Here is a 21,990-nt window from a genome sequence, read left to right on the forward strand (position 1 = left end):
AAAACTTGTACTTATAAATAGTAGTCAATTTGTTATTTGGAACCTCACTGGACTTTTAGCTCATTCCACGCCATTTGTTTTCCTTACAGGGGTACGAGCGAGGCGTGAGACGTGTACAGACTAGCGTAGTCTAGTTGTTTTGAATTTTGTAATTGTACTCGCACTAGTCGCTCGATTAGGGTTGAATGTACTGAGAACTTAATCTTTTGATGTATTTGGGACTGTATGGATGGTTGAGATGAAGTGAATGTATTTGTATGTTCCAAACTTGGGAATCGTTATTTCGTTTATTATTGAGGTTGCACCTTATTTTAATTGATGCGAGTGAGTGAGTCCTGGCGAGAGCTGGGCAAGCGGTCCGCTAAACCCTAGGGTACGCCCAGGGGGAGGTGGGGCCGTCACAGATGGTATCAGAGCTCCTATTGAGCTCGTGCCGGGAGAGGGTTCTCGGACTGTGGGGATTGACTTGTTAAGTGTGGAACAATTGTCTATTGTTGAGGACCTTAGATAAGTATGTTGGGTAGGAATCTCTAATACGGGTGATTTGCTCTTGAGCCTGGCCAGCTTGAGTGGTGAATTATCATATTTTCGGATTCTTGTCCCGGAGTACCAAAGAGTGATACCTTTACGATAAGTTGAGATCTCGCGTAATATTACGATAAGTTTGGAGTACCACAGATGCGAATAGTCTGGACTTGAAATATATTGAAGATATTCGTGGGATTTGGGATCCTTATTATTCACGTGCTTCAAGTTTTGATTAAGTGTAGTGTCTGAGCAATACCTAGGGTTAATGTCCTATAGGTTATGTGATGTGTGCATAGATCAGGGCCCACGCAATGACCCAGTCCGAGTTCCATTGGGCCCAGTCACACGTGCACGGGCCAAGCTTTTCAAAGAATCCCTCCAAGCCCTCGTTCGAGTTGTCCAAGACCAGCATGGAGGCCATAGAAATATTGAAGGCTTAGAAAGAGACAATCAAGTAACCTACACCTTGATCCAAGCCCACGAAGAATCGAGTGGGTCTCCTTGTGCGTCGACCGAGTAGGGCCTTAGTCTTATTACTTATTCAGTTGGATTAGTTGCTTAGTAGAAGGCATGGGCCGGCCCATCTTGGAGTCAAGATGGCCGACTCCCTCTTAGGGTTTCTTTAGGGTTTTTTTGTGTTATCTTTAGCCTATAAATAGGATAGCTATGTAAGGTTAAAGACACAAGTTTGATGAATAAAATTCTTCGTATTCTTCGTTTTCTTTCAAGAGAGAATTCGAGCCTTTAACTTGCTTTGGCAAGGGTTATTGAGCAACCTTGCGTCTTGTCCATGATTGTTCATCCGACCTATCCCTTGGAGTAACCACTTTCGTCGGAGTCGTCGTTCTACCGCTTTAAACCAACTCGTGTCGCCCGTGTTGATTTAAAGTCCCGCAAACCAAGCGTAGGACAACCTCGCTAGATCCTTGGGCAAACGTGCTACGTGCCTCGAAACAAGTTGAACGAGGAACGTATCATTATGTGACTTGTTTGCTATGTATATAAAGAACCTGCTTATTATGCATTTTATTGCCTCTGTTTATTCTTTTGAAACGTGCTACATGAGCCATACCTTACCTTGTTTACATGTCTATAGTTGGTTAAACCCAAAACATGGAGGGTAGAAGAAGTCAAGCCAGGGGAACTAACCGAGGATGCGGTCCTAGTCATGGCCGTGGGGCTAGACAAGCACAGGAACCGGTGCGAGAACCGAGAGAAGAGGAAGAGGCAACGATTGAGCCACAACCTGGACCCCAGGCTGTAGGGGGAGATCAAGTGGCAACTGCCATCCAACAAATGACTAATATTCTGGCCCGTTAAGTGGAACAACAGGGTCAAGTCCCTGTAAATAAACCTAGGGATCCCGATATGGGACAAGATAGGGCTCTTGAGAGATTTCAGAAGTTTTCTCCACCTAAATTCTTGGGAGTACCAGACCCGGAGGGAGTCGAGAGATGGCTAGAGGCCATGATCAACATATTTGCCGCTTTAAACTATACAGAGGATAGGCAAGTACAATTCGCTGTTTTTTAATTTGAAGGTCCGGCCAGGGCTTGGTGGAATGTGGTTCAAGCTAAGTAGGAGAGAGAGGGGACCGCATGGACGTGGGTGAATTTCGTGCGAGAGTTTAACGAAAAATACCTCCCACCTAGCGTCCAGGAGAAAAGAGAGGACGATTTTATTAATTTCCGGCAGGGAACTTTGAGTATAGCTGAGTATGAAACCCAATTTACGAAATTGTCTAAATTTGCTCCTGAACTGATAGCTACGGAGCAAAGAAGAGTCCGGACGTTTGTGCAAGGGCTCAATGTGGAGATACAAGAGGCCTTGGCGGCGGCCCAGATTAATACGTTTACAGAAGTTTTGGAGAAGGCCTAAAGAATAGAAATTGCTAGGGCACAAGTGAGAGATTTTTCATGCAAAAAGGAGAGGTGTGCCTGGTGGAAGTCAAAGGCAAGGACAAGGTGATTTAGATATGCCACCCTCTAAGATGAGTCGAAGAGAGGGTGGTGAGAAAATTTCAGAGACATCTAAGGAAATTACTCCAAGAGGAGCCTCGCGTGGCAGGGAGCAAGCAAGAGGTGCCTCACAAGGAGGTCAAACTCGAGTATCTTGTGGGTACTGTGGGAAGGCCAATCATACGGAGAATGATTGTTTGCGAAAGGCAGGAAAATGTTTATGGTGTGGTAGTGCCGAGCACCAGCTTGCAACTTGTCCCCGTAGGTCACACCTAAACCCTGAACAAGCAAATGTAGGAGGGACTAAGCCAAGAGTGCCAGCTAGAGTGTACGCCTTGGACCAACAGGCATTACCTGAACCATCGGAGATAGTAGAAGGTACAATTCGTGATTTCTATTGTTAAGCTAAATTTTGGCTACAGTGAGACCTGAGAGCTAGAAATGGATATACAAGAAAATACCCTACGTTATTTAGGAGTGCATGGATGAATTTCGAGGATGAAATTCTTTTAAGAGGGAGAGAGTGTGAGAACCCGTAAAATTCTTTATATTTTTTCTTAAAAATGCCCTTTTATTTGGAAATTATTACTTTATAATGGCCCTACCACTCAATCACCCCACAATAAGTGCAAATGAACCTAGAAAGTAGGGTTTCTCTTTTCGTTTTCAAGTTAGAGCGATTTAGGGTTTTCACGTTTTTTTTCGTAGTATGATTATTTGGTACGGAGTGAGGATCAAATTTGGTAGGTAAGAGTGACTTTTGGATGAGGAAATATTATATGATTTGAAGTGATAATAATAAGTTTGGTGATTAGAAGTTAAAAACCCTAGTATACGTGATTTAAGAAAAAACGGCTCGAACCGACGGGTATCGATCACTACCGATTGAACCCACCACTTCCTTACCACCACATACCCTTGATATTTTTGCAAAATATCCCCCTCATCCTCAGCCATATAACCGAAATATGTGGCCAAAATGCAAGGAAAAGAAAACAAAATTTTAGTTGGTTTTGGTGATGACAAGTGTCAACCACCTATGGTTCCTTGACCAACCTTTTGTCTCACCTTCTTATCTTCCATTTGAGTTCATCTTTCCTCATTTTTTTTCTGTTTTGGCCGAGCTTAAGGGAGAGAGAGAGAGATAGAGAGAGAGCAAGAGAAACACCTTCAATCCATCTTGAGTTTGAATCATTTGAGTGAAAACAAGAAAAACTAAACCGATTAATCACTAGTTTGGAAGCTTGGGAAGCTTGAGGAACCAAAAATTTCAAGGAGAGATGGAGGATCATTCTTGCAAGCTCTTGTCTTGAAGTATAATGGCTGATCAACCTTTCTTTCCCCATTAATCATGATTAAGTTGGGTATTAATGTTAGTATTGTGCTTGTGATGCTTGTTCCAAGTGATTTTGCTGATTAGATGGATGACTTTTGAGTTAGGGTTTCTTGTGGGTTAGGTGTTGTATGATGTGTATATATGGTATATAATCTTGTAGTGGTAGTTTCAAGGTAAAAATGAGAATTATAGCTTGAATATAGCAAAATTCCAGATTTCTGGAAATTGTAGCTTCAGTTCTGTCCGGTTCTATTTCATCATGTTAGAGGCCGAACTAGGCTTAGCACAAAACATAAAAGTTGTATAGAATGACATTTTATGGTTGCCTACAGAATTTCAACTCAATCCGAGCAACGTAACCTATGAAAAGATGAAAATACCCTGACTGCCCTAGGAGTAAAATCAGCGGACAGTTTTGACAGTACACTAAGTTGGTTGCATTTATTCACCTTGATACGTACTGAACTAGCTTTTAGTCAAAACATAAAAGTTTTATCACTTTCTCTTACCTTTTCAACGCCTCCAAGAACGTCTTAATCGGACATTGGTAGCTTGAGATATGGCCATTTAAAGGTAGTGCGATTAACTGGTCTATTAGTTGGAATTTGGTCCTGTGAATTGGGAATTTGACTAGGTTACACTGGAATTTGGACTAAGTGATCTTCATGAAAATTGTAGCCCTTTGTCTTAGCTTCGGAACAGTATAAGTTGTACCTCAATCCAATAATCGTAGCCTCAGTTGTGTCCGTTACGTAAAAACACGTCAAATCTGTCTTTTGCTAAACCTCATTTCCGCACATGTTGCTAACTTGATTTTGTACTTGTATTACCTTGAGCCTATTGAACAGCTATTGTGATGAATTTATATTGTGTATGACTTTGGGATTGGTTGAGGAAAACAATGAAGGCGTAAATGGCTGGAAAATAGGAAAATGCAAAGGGCATGCTGCCCAAATTTACGCTCGAGGACTAGAGAAACATACTTGCGACTTGAGTAAGGGTTAAGAGTGATTACTACTTGAACCATCTAGAATATTTGCGTCTTTTATCGAGGTATATCAGTGAAGATTCGGCCGAACTTGTACCCTTGAGAAGTACAATCATGACTACTAGGAATACGTTTTCCTTGTACTTTCGACTCAAATGGCATTTCCAAGTATAAATGTTACAAAGTTATATAGTTTGAAAAGCGAGCGAGTGTTTCACGAATATTCTCCAAGTGAATTTCCATGTCTTGATTCTTATTGAACGAAACATCTACGTCTCGAACCTTAGTCGATTTTTAAAGTTCTGAAACAAAGTTTTATCGCAGATTTGGACTCCGAACCCGGAGTATAACCCAGACGTGATTACTAGGGGCACTTCATTTTGGTGAGTGCTTCCAAATACCTGATTGAACTGGACACTTGTTTCCAATACTTGATCAATATGATGAAATGATATATGATTGGTTTGATCGGGTAAGAGTGTACTTTATCGCACTTGCCCTTATTTGATATACTTGTTTATTGTTGAAATTGATTTGATATACTTGTTTATTATGTGCGCACTTCCTGGAATTCCAGAAACCCTGAGGCAAGTTACTCGAGTCGAGCCGGCAAGGGCTTGGTCGATTGGGTAACGAACCCTGGGTCTCTTGATTGTCGAGTGGAGTGATATCTCCTCGACTAATCGGTATACTCGAGTATTACCACCCGTGTTTATTGAGGATTTTGGGCCCAGTAGGGGGTTTGAATGGTGGACGGAGAGTAGCGTAAGTGGTGTTCTACTGGATTGGTTACTTACATGAAAGTTGACGGAGTGTCAACTATTACGTGATCAAGCTCCTGGTGATGCATGGGGAATTTGGCTCCTGAGAGCCATTCGTATCCTTATACTTTGAGATGATTGTTACTTGTAGTGTTATTATTTCTTTTAAAACTTTACACTCGCTCATTTTGAGATTGCTACTTGACGTGTTATTGCTCACTTTTATGAACTCTTCATGCTCGTTACTTTGCTATATCGAAAACTTGTACTTATAAATAGTAGTCAATTTGTTATTTGGAACCTCACTGGACTTTTAGCTCATTCCACGCCATTTGTTTTCCTTACAGGGGTACGAGCGAGGCGTGAGACGTGTACAGACTAGCGTAGTCTAGTTGTTTTGAATTTTGTAATTGTACTCGCACTAGTCGCTCGATTAGGGTTGAATGTACTGAGAACTTAATCTTTTGATGTATTTGGGACTGTATGGATGGTTGAGATGAAGTGAATGTATTTGTATGTTCCAAACTTGGGAATCGTTATTTCGTTTATTATTGAGGTTGCACCTTATTTTAATTGATGCGAGTGAGTGAGTCCTGGCGAGAGCTGGGCAAGCGGTCCGCTAAACCCTAGGGTACGCCCAGGGGGAGGTGGGGCCGTCACAGATGGTATCAGAGCTCCTATTGAGCTCGTGCCGGGAGAGGGTTCTCGGACTGTGGGGATTGACTTGTTAAGTGTGGAACAATTGTCTATTGTTGAGGACCTTAGATAAGTATGTTGGGTAGGAATCTCTAATACGGGTGATTTGCTCTTGAGCCTGGCCAGCTTGAGTGGTGAATTATCATATTTTCGGATTCTTGTCCCGGAGTACCAAAGAGTGATACCTTTACGATAAGTTGAGATCTCGCGTAATATTACGATAAGTTTGGAGTACCACAGATGCGAATAGTCTGGACTTGAAATATATTGAAGATATTCGTGGGATTTGGGATCCTTATTATTCACGTGCTTCAAGTTTTGATTAAGTGTAGTGTCTGAGCAATACCTAGGGTTAATGTCCTATAGGTTATGTGATGTGTGCATAGATCAGGGCCCACGCAATGACCCAGTCCGAGTTCCATTGGGCCCAGTCACACGTGCACGGGCCAAGCTTTTCAAAGAATCCCTCCAAGCCCTCGTTCGAGTTGTCCAAGACCAGCATGGAGGCCATAGAAATATTGAAGGCTTAGAAAGAGACAATCAAGTAACCTACACCTTGATCCAAGCCCACGAAGAATCGAGTGGGTCTCCTTGTGCGTCGACCGAGTAGGGCCTTAGTCTTATTACTTATTCAGTTGGATTAGTTGCTTAGTAGAAGGCATGGGCCGGCCCATCTTGGAGTCAAGATGGCCGACTCCCTCTTAGGGTTTCTTTAGGGTTTTTTTGTGTTATCTTTAGCCTATAAATAGGATAGCTATGTAAGGTTAAAGACACAAGTTTGATGAATAAAATTCTTCGTATTCTTCGTTTTCTTTCAAGAGAGAATTCGAGCCTTTAACTTGCTTTGGCAAGGGTTATTGAGCAACCTTGCGTCTTGTCCATGATTGTTCATCCGACCTATCCCTTGGAGTAACCACTTTCGTCGGAGTCGTCGTTCTACCGCTTTAAACCAACTCGTGTCGCCCGTGTTGATTTAAAGTCCCGCAAACCAAGCGTAGGACAACCTCGCTAGATCCTTGGGCAAACGTGCTACGTGCCTCGAAACAAGTTGAACGAGGAACGTATCATTATGTGACTTGTTTGCTATGTATATAAAGAACCTGCTTATTATGCATTTTATTGCCTCTGTTTATTCTTTTGAAACGTGCTACATGAGCCATACCTTACCTTGTTTACATGTCTATAGTTGGTTAAACCCAAAACATGGAGGGTAGAAGAAGTCAAGCCAGGGGAACTAACCGAGGATGCGGTCCTAGTCATGGCCGTGGGGCTAGACAAGCACAGGAACCGGTGCGAGAACCGAGAGAAGAGGAAGAGGCAACGATTGAGCCACAACCTGGACCCCAGGCTGTAGGGGGAGATCAAGTGGCAACTGCCATCCAACAAATGACTAATATTCTGGCCCGTTAAGTGGAACAACAGGGTCAAGTCCCTGTAAATAAACCTAGGGATCCCGATATGGGACAAGATAGGGCTCTTGAGAGATTTCAGAAGTTTTCTCCACCTAAATTCTTGGGAGTACCAGACCCGGAGGGAGTCGAGAGATGGCTAGAGGCCATGATCAACATATTTGCCGCTTTAAACTATACAGAGGATAGGCAAGTACAATTCGCTGTTTTTTAATTTGAAGGTCCGGCCAGGGCTTGGTGGAATGTGGTTCAAGCTAAGTAGGAGAGAGAGGGGACCGCATGGACGTGGGTGAATTTCGTGCGAGAGTTTAACGAAAAATACCTCCCACCTAGCGTCCAGGAGAAAAGAGAGGACGATTTTATTAATTTCCGGCAGGGAACTTTGAGTATAGCTGAGTATGAAACCCAATTTACGAAATTGTCTAAATTTGCTCCTGAACTGATAGCTACGGAGCAAAGAAGAGTCCGGACGTTTGTGCAAGGGCTCAATGTGGAGATACAAGAGGCCTTGGCGGCGGCCCAGATTAATACGTTTACAGAAGTTTTGGAGAAGGCCTAAAGAATAGAAATTGCTAGGGCACAAGTGAGAGATTTTTCATGCAAAAAGGAGAGGTGTGCCTGGTGGAAGTCAAAGGCAAGGACAAGGTGATTTAGATATGCCACCCTCTAAGATGAGTCGAAGAGAGGGTGGTGAGAAAATTTCAGAGACATCTAAGGAAATTACTCCAAGAGGAGCCTCGCGTGGCAGGGAGCAAGCAAGAGGTGCCTCACAAGGAGGTCAAACTCGAGTATCTTGTGGGTACTGTGGGAAGGCCAATCATACGGAGAATGATTGTTTGCGAAAGGCAGGAAAATGTTTATGGTGTGGTAGTGCCGAGCACCAGCTTGCAACTTGTCCCCGTAGGTCACACCTAAACCCTGAACAAGCAAATGTAGGAGGGACTAAGCCAAGAGTGCCAGCTAGAGTGTACGCCTTGGACCAACAGGCATTACCTGAACCATCGGAGATAGTAGAAGGTACAATTCGTGATTTCTATTGTTAAGCTAAATTTTGGCTACAGTGAGACCTGAGAGCTAGAAATGGATATACAAGAAAATACCCTACGTTATTTAGGAGTGCATGGATGAATTTCGAGGATGAAATTCTTTTAAGAGGGAGAGAGTGTGAGAACCCGTAAAATTCTTTATATTTTTTCTTAAAAATGCCCTTTTATTTGGAAATTATTACTTTATAATGGCCCTACCACTCAATCACCCCACAATAAGTGCAAATGAACCTAGAAAGTAGGGTTTCTCTTTTCGTTTTCAAGTTAGAGCGATTTAGGGTTTTCACGTTTTTTTTCGTAGTATGATTATTTGGTACGGAGTGAGGATCAAATTTGGTAGGTAAGAGTGACTTTTGGATGAGGAAATATTATATGATTTGAAGTGATAATAATAAGTTTGGTGATTAGAAGTTAAAAACCCTAGTATACGTGATTTAAGAAAAAACGGCTCGAACCGACGGGTATCGATCACTACCGATTGAACCCACCACTTCCTTACCACCACATACCCTTGATATTTTTGCAAAATATCCCCCTCATCCTCAGCCATATAACCGAAATATGTGGCCAAAATGCAAGGAAAAGAAAACAAAATTTTAGTTGGTTTTGGTGATGACAAGTGTCAACCACCTATGGTTCCTTGACCAACCTTTTGTCTCACCTTCTTATCTTCCATTTGAGTTCATCTTTCCTCATTTTTTTTCTGTTTTGGCCGAGCTTAAGGGAGAGAGAGAGAGATAGAGAGAGAGCAAGAGAAACACCTTCAATCCATCTTGAGTTTGAATCATTTGAGTGAAAACAAGAAAAACTAAACCGATTAATCACTAGTTTGGAAGCTTGGGAAGCTTGAGGAACCAAAAATTTCAAGGAGAGATGGAGGATCATTCTTGCAAGCTCTTGTCTTGAAGTATAATGGCTGATCAACCTTTCTTTCCCCATTAATCATGATTAAGTTGGGTATTAATGTTAGTATTGTGCTTGTGATGCTTGTTCCAAGTGATTTTGCTGATTAGATGGATGACTTTTGAGTTAGGGTTTCTTGTGGGTTAGGTGTTGTATGATGTGTATATATGGTATATAATCTTGTAGTGGTAGTTTCAAGGTAAAAATGAGAATTATAGCTTGAATATAGCAAAATTCCAGATTTCTGGAAATTGTAGCTTCAGTTCTGTCCGGTTCTATTTCATCATGTTAGAGGCCGAACTAGGCTTAGCACAAAACATAAAAGTTGTATAGAATGACATTTTATGGTTGCCTACAGAATTTCAACTCAATCCGAGCAACGTAACGTATGAAAAGATGAAAATACCCTGACTGCCCTAGGAGTAAAATCAGCGGACAGTTTTGACAGTACACTAAGTTGGTTGCATTTATTCACCTTGATACGTACTGAACTAGCTTTTAGTCAAAACATAAAAGTTTTATCACTTTGTCTTACCTTTTCAACGCCTCCAAGAACGTCTTAATCGGACATTGGTAGCTTGAGATATGGCCATTTAAAGGTAGTGCGATTAACTGGTCTATTAGTTGGAATTTGGTCCTGTGAATTGGGAATTTGACTAGGTTACACTGGAATTTGGACTAAGTGATCTTCATGAAAATTGTAGCCCTTTGTCTTAGCTTCGGAACAGTATAAGTTGTACCTCAATCCAATAATCGTAGCCTCAGTTGTGTCCGTTACGTAAAAACACGTCAAATCTGTCTTTTGCTAAACCTCATTTCCGCACATGTTGCTAACTTGATTTTGTACTTGTATTACCTTGAGCCTATTGAACAGCTATTGTGATGAATTTATATTGTGTATGACTTTGGGATTGGTTGAGGAAAACAATGAAGGCGTAAATGGCTGGAAAATAGGAAAATGCAAAGGGCATGCTGCCCAAATTTACGCTCGAGGACTAGAGAAACATACTTGCGACTTGAGTAAGGGTTAAGAGTGATTACTACTTGAACCATCTAGAATATTTGCGTCTTTTATCGAGGTATATCAGTGAAGATTCGGCCGAACTTGTACCCTTGAGAAGTACAATCATGACTACTAGGAATACGTTTTCCTTGTACTTTCGACTCAAATGGCATTTCCAAGTATAAATGTTACAAAGTTATATAGTTTGAAAAGCGAGCGAGTGTTTCACGAATATTCTCCAAGTGAATTTCCATGTCTTGATTCTTATTGAACGAAACATCTACGTCTCGAACCTTAGTCGATTTTTAAAGTTCTGAAACAAAGTTTTATCGCAGATTTGGACTCCGAACCCGGAGTATAACCCAGACGTGATTACTAGGGGCACTTCATTTTGGTGAGTGCTTCCAAATACCTGATTGAACTGGACACTTGTTTCCAATACTTGATCAATATGATGAAATGATATATGATTGGTTTGATCGGGTAAGAGTGTACTTTATCGCACTTGCCCTTATTTGATATACTTGTTTATTGTTGAAATTGATTTGATATACTTGTTTATTATGTGCGCACTTCCTGGAATTCCAGAAACCCTGAGGCAAGTTACTCGAGTCGAGCCGGCAAGGGCTTGGTCGATTGGGTAACGAACCCTGGGTCTCTTGATTGTCGAGTGGAGTGATATCTCCTCGACTAATCGGTATACTCGAGTATTACCACCCGTGTTTATTGAGGATTTTGGGCCCAGTAGGGGGTTTGAATGGTGGACGGAGAGTAGCGTAAGTGGTGTTCTACTGGATTGGTTACTTACATGAAAGTTGACGGAGTGTCAACTATTACGTGATCAAGCTCCTGGTGATGCATGGGGAATTTGGCTCCTGAGAGCCATTCGTATCCTTATACTTTGAGATGATTGTTACTTGTAGTGTTATTATTTCTTTTAAAACTTTACACTCGCTCATTTTGAGATTGCTACTTGACGTGTTATTGCTCACTTTTATGAACTCTTCATGCTCGTTACTTTGCTATATCGAAAACTTGTACTTATAAATAGTAGTCAATTTGTTATTTGGAACCTCACTGGACTTTTAGCTCATTCCACGCCATTTGTTTTCCTTACAGGGGTACGAGCGAGGCGTGAGACGTGTACAGACTAGCGTAGTCTAGTTGTTTTGAATTTTGTAATTGTACTCGCACTAGTCGCTCGATTAGGGTTGAATGTACTGAGAACTTAATCTTTTGATGTATTTGGGACTGTATGGATGGTTGAGATGAAGTGAATGTATTTGTATGTTCCAAACTTGGGAATCGTTATTTCGTTTATTATTGAGGTTGCACCTTATTTTAATTGATGCGAGTGAGTGAGTCCTGGCGAGAGCTGGGCAAGCGGTCCGCTAAACCCTAGGGTACGCCCAGGGGGAGGTGGGGCCGTCACAGATGGTATCAGAGCTCCTATTGAGCTCGTGCCGGGAGAGGGTTCTCGGACTGTGGGGATTGACTTGTTAAGTGTGGAACAATTGTCTATTGTTGAGGACCTTAGATAAGTATGTTGGGTAGGAATCTCTAATACGGGTGATTTGCTCTTGAGCCTGGCCAGCTTGAGTGGTGAATTATCATATTTTCGGATTCTTGTCCCGGAGTACCAAAGAGTGATACCTTTACGATAAGTTGAGATCTCGCGTAATATTACGATAAGTTTGGAGTACCACAGATGCGAATAGTCTGGACTTGAAATATATTGAAGATATTCGTGGGATTTGGGATCCTTATTATTCACGTGCTTCAAGTTTTGATTAAGTGTAGTGTCTGAGCAATACCTAGGGTTAATGTCCTATAGGTTATGTGATGTGTGCATAGATCAGGGCCCACGCAATGACCCAGTCCGAGTTCCATTGGGCCCAGTCACACGTGCACGGGCCAAGCTTTTCAAAGAATCCCTCCAAGCCCTCGTTCGAGTTGTCCAAGACCAGCATGGAGGCCATAGAAATATTGAAGGCTTAGAAAGAGACAATCAAGTAACCTACACCTTGATCCAAGCCCACGAAGAATCGAGTGGGTCTCCTTGTGCGTCGACCGAGTAGGGCCTTAGTCTTATTACTTATTCAGTTGGATTAGTTGCTTAGTAGAAGGCATGGGCCGGCCCATCTTGGAGTCAAGATGGCCGACTCCCTCTTAGGGTTTCTTTAGGGTTTTTTTGTGTTATCTTTAGCCTATAAATAGGATAGCTATGTAAGGTTAAAGACACAAGTTTGATGAATAAAATTCTTCGTATTCTTCGTTTTCTTTCAAGAGAGAATTCGAGCCTTTAACTTGCTTTGGCAAGGGTTATTGAGCAACCTTGCGTCTTGTCCATGATTGTTCATCCGACCTATCCCTTGGAGTAACCACTTTCGTCTCGGAGTCGTCGTTCTACCGCTTTAAACCAACTCGTGTCGCCCGTGTTGATTTAAAGTCCCGCAAACCAAGCGTAGGACAACCTCGCTAGATCCTTGGGCAAACGTGCTACGTGCCTCGAAACAAGTTGAACGAGGAACGTATCTGATACGAGACGCGGAAGCTACTTCGGATCTAGAGGAACACGATGAAGATTTGATGGAATTGAACCCGAACTTGGACCACTCAAGAACAGATTTAACGGTAGAGGACGCCACAATCAAGTGTGTGTGTTTGATTGATAAGTCAAGAACAGCCTAGGATCAACTCTAGGATGTTCAACTTAGCTTTCACAAGCTAAGGGAATTTGCCACAAGGAATGGACGAAATTCTGGAAATTTTATTCAATACTCTCAAAAACTGAATGTAACATGCGGCTTGAGGCTATTAATAGCCGTGACTAAGACCTAATAAACTGGAAAAATAACAAGGAAAGTTCGGCCAGCCCCTTGGGCCTTCACTTGACCGAAAGCTAGCCCAACTAACTAAGGAAAGTTCGGCTCAGCGAGGGTACTTAACTGCGGCTCAGCCCACCGTTTGGAGCTTGGACACTTGCATCTTCAATTGTAAGCCGCATTTTAGTAGTCGTGCAAGGATATTCCAACTCAATCCCTTCAATGCTCGGTTTCTCTTGGTTTTGGATAGCACGTACCAAGGCTTGGAGGGACTCCTTGAATCTCTTAGCTCGTGCTCGTGTCACTGTGCCTTGGGGCACCTTCACAGGGTCTACTTGTACACTTTGGGCCTCGTGCTCCACCGCATCATTCCCCTCCTCTTGAAAAGGATTTGTCCTCAAATCTAGATGGGGATGTCGACAGTGCGTTTGGAGGTCAACCACGTTGGGAACAAATGAAAGGTCACGAGCCAAGTTAAATGCCGTTTGGTCAGTTTCATGAGGCCCTCAAACAAGGACATGCGCCAAGATAGGAAAAAGCTTGTGTAAGGCTCACGAAACTTCCAGGTAGCAATCCAAAGCTCTCTAATCAACCTTCGGCCATGGATTGTCATATTGTCACGTGACATAAGTGGCAGCAATGAAGTGAAATGCACTCCATACGAATCGCATGAATTTGCACAAGTTGGGGTTGGTGAAGTAAGCTCGTGGTGACTAGCTTTTGGACATGTGAAGAAGCACGAACGTGCACCACTTGCAGCAGGAATAAGCACGAAATCGGGTTGCAAGTCTTTAGCCGTTACAGCGTTACAACCTATGAAAACAAAATAACCTTCAACTTGGAGCAATTCAGAAATCGGGTAAAGGACTAATGGGACATTATTAGCTAGATGGTAAGAAGGTGTAGAACGAGATTTAAATGAGAAAACTCCCTTTGACACTTCGATATTCCTTCCACCAATTGATTCAACTTGAGATTCCAGTGCTAGTCCTTGACACATAGGTAAAGAACAAGAAGTAGATTCTGGAATTTCCCTTTTAAGATGAGCTCGAATGAATCCTCCAATGGTGCGGACAGATTTGAATGGACATTGTTCCATGAATTGATACCAAAGAGATTTAGACCAATTCCATGGAAACTCGCAAAGTGTCCAAGTGACTTCGGGATGGAACATGCCATGATCAATTCTACTTGACTCTGTGTAACTTGAACAAAAGAAGAGGTGCTAAACAAAACACATGTTAGCCGGTTAGCAAACAAAATGGTCACACTTTCAGCCTTTGTAAACATGGCCAACTCCTCCTTTTTACTCTTCACTAAGGCCAAATTATTCTTGTCTTTTTCCACTCCATTCTTCTCGGACCATTGCTCACGCATTGTACATGAGGTTTGATTTTCATTGTCTAGCTCATGTTCATGGCTCAGTTGTAACTCATTCATATTTGGCTCTTCAATCAACGAGGGACTAGGATGAATTTTCCCTTTATTACCACCGGTTGGCACATGGTTAAGTTGCTCCAGGTGTGAATCCAGCACTTGGCTAAGTCTTTCCATCATATCATCAATCAATGCTTCAGTCCGACGTTCGAATTTATCCATTGATTCACGAAGCTTTGACTCAATTCGAAAATTCTCGAGCCCTTCGTCTTGATTGTCAAGACACTTCTTAGATGAACCTTGTTTGCTTGAAGTTGACCTTGATTTAGATGCTCTACGCAAACTGCTTTGCTCCTTCTCATACTCATCACAATCTTGTTTATACCTTTCATACACACACAAAGCACGGTGGCGTTGCATCTCCTCCCGGAGTGAATGATACCCACATTGTGAACTGGATTGCATGGGGCTAAAGTACTTGGAGGTACTTCGCTTGGGACCTCTCCTCTTGAAAGGTTCGGTCTCCATGAATTCTTGATTGTATGAGCAAGATGCAACTCTAGTGGCCATGACTATGTGACCTGCAAAACGGTTAGTAGTGCAAAGGAATTTTCCTCCCACACATGGCTTCCAATTGTAGTTTGATGTCCATGGTTTGTTCACCAACTTCACTAGACATATTTAGTCCACCTGCAAAATAAATAAACAAAAACGAGTTCCTTGCTCTCTTTTTTTTTTTTTTTTTTTTTTTTTAAATACGATGTATAGGTCACTCACACTCGTGTTTCACTCAAGTGTATCACTCTCTAATAATCTTACCAAGCAATTCCTTGGCTTGCTGGTTGCTCAGGTTGAACAAACTAGGCGTCACCGCAATGTACGTTCTTGACTAGTCAACAAGTGACACACAAGCTAGTAGCACTAAATGGAGGTGAATAACTGAAGACCTAGACACGACTCAAGACTCAGAATATAGTTGGACAATAACTAACGACTCAAAAGAAAGTAAGACAATTAACTTGAATGCTGAAATTTTGAAAATCCTAGAAAACTCTACCCGAAACCCAAATTTCTGGAATGTGTTGAGCTGCTGGTCCGTGGTTTTTTTTTTTTTTGGTCCGTGATCTGATTTGGACACTTGGGGTTGCCAAGATTAGAAACCTTGGAGTTTGGTCAGATTTGGGAGTCCCAAGTGGTCCAAATTCGAAATTTTGGGGCTGGTCAGATTTGGAAGTCAGATTTTGCACAAAATTTGGTAAACTTGTAGGCTGTCAAGAATTGGATGTTGTTCAGATTTGGAAGTCCAAGTTTGAATCAGATTTGGTGGCTTGAATGCTGACCAAGACTAGGGCTGTTCAGATTTGAAAGTCCAAGTTTGAATCAGATTTGGTAAAACTTGAAGGCTGGTCAAGAATTGGAAACTAGAGCCGTCTTTCTTGAAAATTTTTTTTGACCTTTGAATCAGATTTGGTAAAACTTGAAGGCTGGTCAAGAATTGGAAACTAGAGCCGTCTTTCTTGAAATTTTTTTTTGACTTCTGTTGGGGTGTTTTCACACAATAGCCAGCTAGTTTAGACCACAATTTCACAGCAATTAACGTAAACAACTTGGACAGATTTGGTTTCAAGATCAAAGTTCCATGAAAACAAGAACACGGTTGAAGGTTTATTTCAGGTTTCAAGACTGCCAAGATTAACCTCTTTGATCCAAGAAGCTCAAGACTTCCCCAATAAGGTTTTGATGTTCGAGTTTTGCAAAGCAACAACACAAAGGTTCAAGAAACAAGTGCAAACAGATTCGGCAACCCAGCAATTAATTCCAGCAACGACTCAAGGGAATGACAATAAGGTATGCAACACAAGAGATTTTTTTTTTCTGGATTTAAACAGAACATAAACACAAGACAAAACTGGACAGAAAATTTCGGACAACAACTAAACAACAAAGACAGATTTCTGACAAGGAAACAACCAAGACAGATTTCTGACAAGGAAACAACAAAGACAGATTTCGGACTTGACAAACCCGAGCACTTGAGCTACGAATTTAGAAGACTAAAATAGATCTAAAAACGATAAAAAAGGATATTCGTGATACCTCTAACTAGCTCTGATGCCAGCTGATACGAGACGCGGAAGCTACTTCGGATCTAGAGGAACACGATGAAGATTTGACGGAATTGAACCCGAACTTGGACCACTCAAGAACAGATTTAACGGTAGAGGACGCCACAATCAAGTGTGTGTGTTTGATTGATAAGTCAAGAACAGCCTAGGATCAACTCTAGGATGTTCAACTTAGCTTTCACAAGCTAAGGGAATTTGCCACAAGGAATGGACGAAATTCTGGAAATTTTATTCAATACTCTCAAAAACTGAATGTAACATGCGGCTTGAGGCTATTAATAGCCGTGACTAAGACCTAATAAACTGGAAAAAATAACAAGGAAAGTTCGGCCAGCCCCTTGGGCCTTCACTTGACCGAAAGCTAGCCCAACTAACTAAGGAAAGTTCGGCTCAGCGAGGGTACTTAACTGCGGCTCAGCCCACCGTTTGGAGCTTGGACACTTGCATCTTCAATTGTAAGCCGCATTTTAGTAGTCGTGCAAGGATATTCCAACTCAATCCCTTCAATGCTCGGTTTCTCTTGGTTTTGGATAGCACGTACCAAGGCTTGGAGGGACTCCTTGAATCTCTTAGCTCGTGCTCGTGTCACTGTGCCTTGGGGCACCTTCACAGGGTCTACTTGTACACTTTGGGCCTCGTGCTCCACCGCATCAGTATCATTATGTGACTTGTTTGCTATGTATATAAAGAACCTGCTTATTATGCATTTTATTGCCTCTGTTTATTCTTTTGAAACGTGCTACATGAGCCATACCTTACCTTGTTTACATGTCTATAGTTGGTTAAACCCAAAACATGGAGGGTAGAAGAAGTCAAGCCAGGGGAACTAACCGAGGATGCGGTCCTAGTCATGGCCGTGGGGCTAGACAAGCACAGGAACCGGTGCGAGAACCGAGAGAAGAGGAAGAGGCAACGATTGAGCCACAACCTGGACCCCAGGCTGTAGGGGGAGATCAAGTGGCAACTGCCATCCAACAAATGACTAATATTCTGGCCCGTTAAGTGGAACAACAGGGTCAAGTCCCTGTAAATAAACCTAGGGATCCCGATATGGGACAAGATAGGGCTCTTGAGAGATTTCAGAAGTTTTCTCCACCTAAATTCTTGGGAGTACCAGACCCGGAGGGAGTCGAGAGATGGCTAGAGGCCATGATCAACATATTTGCCGCTTTAAACTATACAGAGGATAGGCAAGTACAATTCGCTGTTTTTTAATTTGAAGGTCCGGCCAGGGCTTGGTGGAATGTGGTTCAAGCTAAGTAGGAGAGAGAGGGGACCGCATGGACGTGGGTGAATTTCGTGCGAGAGTTTAACGAAAAATACCTCCCACCTAGCGTCCAGGAGAAAAGGGGACCGCATGGACGATTTTATTAAGTTCCGGCAGGGGACTTTGAGTATAGCTGAGTATGAAACCCAATTTACGAAATTGTCTAAATTTGCTCCTGAACTGATAGCTACGGAGCAAAGAAGAGTCCGGACGTTTGTGCAAGGGCTCAATGTGGAGATACAAGAGGCCTTGGCGGCGGCCCAGATTAATACGTTTACAGAAGTTTTGGAGAATGCCTAAAGAATAGAAATTGCTAGGGCACAAGTGAGAGATTTTCATGCAAAAAGGAGAGGTGTGCCTGGTGGAAGTCAAAGGCAAGGACAAGGTGATTTAGATATGCCACCCTCTAAGATGAGTCGAAGAGAGGGTGGTGAGAAAATTTCAGAGACATCTAAGGAAATTACTCCAAGAGGAGCCTCGCGTGGCAGGGAGCAAGCAAGAGGTGCCTCACAAGGAGGTCAAACTCGAGTATCTTGTGGGTACTGTGGGAAGGCCAATCATACGGAGAATGATTGTTTGCGAAAGGCAGGAAAATGTTTATGGTGTGGTAGTGCCGAGCACCAGCTTGCAACTTGTCCCCGTAGGTCACACCTAAACCCTGAACAAGCAAATGTAGGAGGGACTAAGCCAAGAGTGCCAGCTAGAGTGTACGCCTTGGACCAACAGGCATTACCTGAACCATCGGAGATAGTAGAAGGTACAATTCGTGATTTCTATTGTTAAGCTAAATTTTGGCTACAGTGAGACCTGAGAGCTAGAAATGGATATACAAGAAAATACCCTACGTTATTTAGGAGTGCATGGATGAATTTCGAGGATGAAATTCTTTTAAGAGGGAGAGAGTGTGAGAACCCGTAAAATTCTTTATATTTTTTCTTAAAAATGCCCTTTTATTTGGAAATTATTACTTTATAATGGCCCTACCACTCAATCACCCCACAATAAGTGCAAATGAACCTAGAAAGTAGGGTTTCTCTTTTCGTTTTCAAGTTAGAGCGATTTAGGGTTTTCACGTTTTTTTTCGTAGTATGATTATTTGGTACGGAGTGAGGATCAAATTTGGTAGGTAAGAGTGACTTTTGGATGAGGAAATATTATATGATTTGAAGTGATAATAATAAGTTTGGTGATTAGAAGTTAAAAACCCTAGTATACGTGATTTAAGAAAAAACGGCTCGAACCGACGGGTATCGATCACTACCGATTGAACCCACCACTTCCTTACCACCACATACCCTTGATATTTTTGCAAAATATCCCCCTCATCCTCAGCCATATAACCGAAATATGTGGCCAAAATGCAAGGAAAAGAAAACAAAATTTTAGTTGGTTTTGGTGATGACAAGTGTCAACCACCTATGGTTCCTTGACCAACCTTTTGTCTCACCTTCTTATCTTCCATTTGAGTTCATCTTTCCTCATTTTTTTTCTGTTTTGGCCGAGCTTAAGGGAGAGAGAGAGAGATAGAGAGAGAGCAAGAGAAACACCTTCAATCCATCTTGAGTTTGAATCATTTGAGTGAAAACAAGAAAAACTAAACCGATTAATCACTAGTTTGGAAGCTTGGGAAGCTTGAGGAACCAAAAATTTCAAGGAGAGATGGAGGATCATTCTTGCAAGCTCTTGTCTTGAAGTATAATGGCTGATCAACCTTTCTGATGTGTGCACGGACCTTGGCCCACCAATGACCCAATTCAAGTACCATTGGGCCCAGTCACATGTGCACGGGCTAAGCAATTCAAGGAACGTTCAAGACCAACATGGAGTTCATTAAGATATTGAGGGCTTGGAGAGAGACAATCGAGTCATTTACACCATGATCCAAGTCCACGAAGAGTCAAGCGGGCCACCAAGAGAATAAGGCCTTAGGCCCCATCAATTAGTTAGCAATTAGTTAATGATTAAGTAAGAGCATGGGCCGGCCCATCTTGTTCCAAAAACATGGGCCGACTTTTTCCTTTTCCTAGCATTTAGGGTTTTAGTCACTTTAGCCTATAAATAGGCTTGCTTTGTAAGGTTTAAGGAGGACGTTTTATCAATAAAGTTTTGCATATTTTCGATTCTTCTTGAGAGAGAGATTCGACCCATTTACTTGCTTTGGCAAGGGTTTTGAGCAGTCTTGCGTTCTGTCCTAGATTGTTCTACCGACCTATTCCCCTGGAGTATTCACCTTCATCGGAGTGTCGTCTACCGTCTTGAATCATATCGTGTCGTCCGTTTGGTTCTAGACCCCGCAATTCCAAGCGTTGGACATCCTCGCTAGATCCTTGGGCAAACGTGCTACGTGTCTCGAAACGTGTTGATGAGGAACGTATCAGTTGGCTTCAGAGCTTTGGTAGAGGTATCTTTCGTTATATCCATATTTTTCGTAGTTGTGTCGTAGAATTCTTAGTACTTTCCGCTGCCTTGTTTTACCAAAAAGAAACAAAAAAATTCTGTTCGTGTGTTTTCTTGTGCTGCAAATCTATCCGCTGTTTAGTACGTCATTGTTGCGACCAATTCTTGGTCAAAGTTGTGCCTAATCTGTCCGTAGTTCTTGTTCTTGTTGCGCCATTGTTAGTCAAAAAAAAAAAAAAAAAAATTTCCTGTTCGTGTGCTTCCTTGTGTTTCAAAATCTGTCCGCAATTCCTTTTTGTGTCTTGTTGCGTCACTTTGTGCCGTAGCATCCCATAGTTGCACCTCTACAATTTGTCTTGTTCTTGGGTCGTTGTTGCCATCACCGAATCTGGCCAAGTCTGGTGTCGTTTGTTGCACCAAATTTCTGTTCAAGTGGTGTGTGTCATAGCAGCCACAAACTGTCCGTGGGAAAAAAAAAAAAAAAAAAAAAACCTTTGCGGCAGCTAGGGTTCCTTTCCCTCCTTGTCGCATCTTGTGTTTGTAGCAATCTGTCTAGATTTCTCCTTCGTTAATTGCTGATTCGTATGTGTCCAGATAGTGGGTCCATTCTGGTTGGTTGTTGTGTTGTTGGGGCCGTGTAAACAACCCAGCAAAAGTCACAAAAAAAAAAAAGAAAAAGAAAAAAGAAAAAGAGAGAAAGTCGCATACTTGGTTGTTGGCCTTGAAGTCATTGCTGGAATTTGGTTGTTGGGGGACTGCCGAACCTATTTGCTCTAGTTTCTTGAACTTTTGTGTGTTGTTTCTTGCAAACCTTGAATAGCAACATATATTTGGGTGATTTTTTTTAGCTTCTTGAACCAATTTCTTGAAAATCTTGGCCTACCAAAGACTGGTTTGGAAGTTCTTGAAACCAGAATTGTGCTGAATTCTTTTCGTGGGATTGGAATTGAGTCGTGCGAAATCTGATTGAGCCAAAAAAAAAAAAAAGAGAGAGGAAGACAGAATAGAAACAAAAGGAACGAAAAAAAAAGAAAGAGAAAAAAAAAAAAAAGGGAAGGAAAGCAAGGATATTGGCTCTAGTCTCCTACTTGGAAAACCCAAGTCCCACCGTGACCCAACCACTCCTAATTCTGGTAGGATTAATAGGAACCAAGAAACTTATTCGGCCATTCCAAACCATTCCCCCAAAAGCTCTTAACAGACCCCACAGCCCACTTAATATACCACCCAAGCTTCCCTCCAACCGACCTCCACTGCCATATAATCACCAATTCAGTCTTCCATTCGGCCAAACACCAACTCATTTCCCAAGCCTTCACCGACTCACCAGCCCACTTAATACACCAGCAAGCCTTCCATTCAACCGACCT

The sequence above is a fragment of the Coffea arabica genome, chromosome 8e, assembly GCF_036785885.1.
Source record: "Coffea arabica cultivar ET-39 chromosome 8e, Coffea Arabica ET-39 HiFi, whole genome shotgun sequence".
NCBI lineage: Eukaryota > Viridiplantae > Streptophyta > Magnoliopsida > Gentianales > Rubiaceae > Coffea > Coffea arabica.